This window comes from Hevea brasiliensis, chromosome 18, assembly GCF_030052815.1.
Source record: "Hevea brasiliensis isolate MT/VB/25A 57/8 chromosome 18, ASM3005281v1, whole genome shotgun sequence".
NCBI lineage: Eukaryota > Viridiplantae > Streptophyta > Magnoliopsida > Malpighiales > Euphorbiaceae > Hevea > Hevea brasiliensis.
Window position 1 is genome coordinate 49,197,508 of NC_079510.1, and position 1,753 is coordinate 49,199,260.

The window sequence follows — 1,753 nt, forward strand, 5'->3', positions numbered from 1 at the left end:
GGGAGAAATTTAACCTAAAAGTTGAAAAGAGCTAACATTTCTGATGCTCGATTCACACAAACAAGGAAACGATACCGCACAGACTTAGTACGTATACAATGCCTATGAGGAGAGGAGCATTTTGATATCAAACATGCCAAAAATAGTGACTGGAGAAGGAAGTTATGGACGGAAAAAGAAAAAGCAAGGAAGAGAGAGAGAGAGAGAGAGAGAGAGAGAGAGAGAATAGGCAGGGGCGGGGGTCTGCTGAACGTTCACTTTTTTACCTTTTTTTTAAACTTTTCTTTCTTTTTTTATATATTTAAATCCTTAAACTTTTTATTTTCTTTCAATAAGGTCCAAAATACTATATCACAATTAAATTAAGTTTAATAATAATAATAATATACACAATATATTAAAACAACAATTTAAAATATATCTAATATACAAGTAGTAAAACTTTAATCAAAATTAATTTCATGTAGTTAAGATACTATTTATTTTTTGAGTATAATAATATATTTATCATTTATGATATTAGTATAAAATAATATTATAATAAAATTCTAAGTTAAATACATTTAAAATGAAAATTCAAAATTTGACCTTAGAGTTTTAAAATAATTTAAAAAAAACATTTTTAAATAATAAAATAAAAATTTTTAGGGCATTACAATAGAGCAAAAGTTAGCACACTAGCAGCTCTAAACCAAAAATGGCAATAAGTTCTCTTTAAAGAAGCATCAACAACCCATAAAAGTAACATCATTCACAACCTAAGAAACAATGTTGTAGCTGGGCTAGAGGCCTTAGGCCAAGAAAACGTAAGGAGCAACAGATCGACACCATAGTCAACAAAGGATGGAGGTGATAGGGCTCATCGATGTCTCATTCGCGTCTTATGGGTTTACCATTTAGACCCAACAACATATCACCAACCGAAAGCTCTTCATCCTCTTACCATTCAGTAACAAACTCACCACTCAACAATTTGAGTGCTTTCGCGAGACATCTACGTGTCACAAATAGAGCAAAGAAAAGGACAAAACATAGAAACCAGGTAGCCAAAGAAACCCTTAACCCATGGAAGCCCAACTACAAACCGAGCAAAAAAAAAAAAAAAAAAAACTATTTACATCCTTACTCGAAAAGTAGAGAGGGAACCCACAGTTGGGTCAGGGGAGGGAGGCCTACCCCTATTTGGTGGGGTTCGGGAAGGCTGACGAAAATGATAGAAAGAAATGGACTAAACTTTACACAAAAGGGAGATAAGTGATGTCTTTTTGTGCTTGTCTTTCCCTTGTATATTTCTCCTTAGTCCTTAAAAATAACATTCAGTAGCCAAGACTTGACTATATCATTGCAAAATTGTCAGAAATAGAGTAGGGGAGAATTGGTTGTTAATTTGGTAAAAAATTCCATCAATAAAAAGAAAGTTTTATTTTTGTAATTTGCACTATGATAAAGCATGATTATCATTAGTGAGAATGGTAAACACTGAAAAATTTTCTGAGTTACTAAAATGATGTAAATAATACAAGCTATTAGAGTCAATAAGAGTAGAAGATTTTTGGATTTTGACAGCCTCTGGGACGTCCATGGTGCTCATTGGGGCTCAGAGTCTCTTAAAGCTTATCGGAGAGTAAGATTAGCTAGAGCTCTACCCTCCTCTATTTTTCTGTGTTCATGGCCTTGTTTTCTTATTCTATGGTTGAGCTGCTCGGGATGGGGACCTGTTGTTGCTTGGGATGTTTCTTGCAGGTGTTCTTGG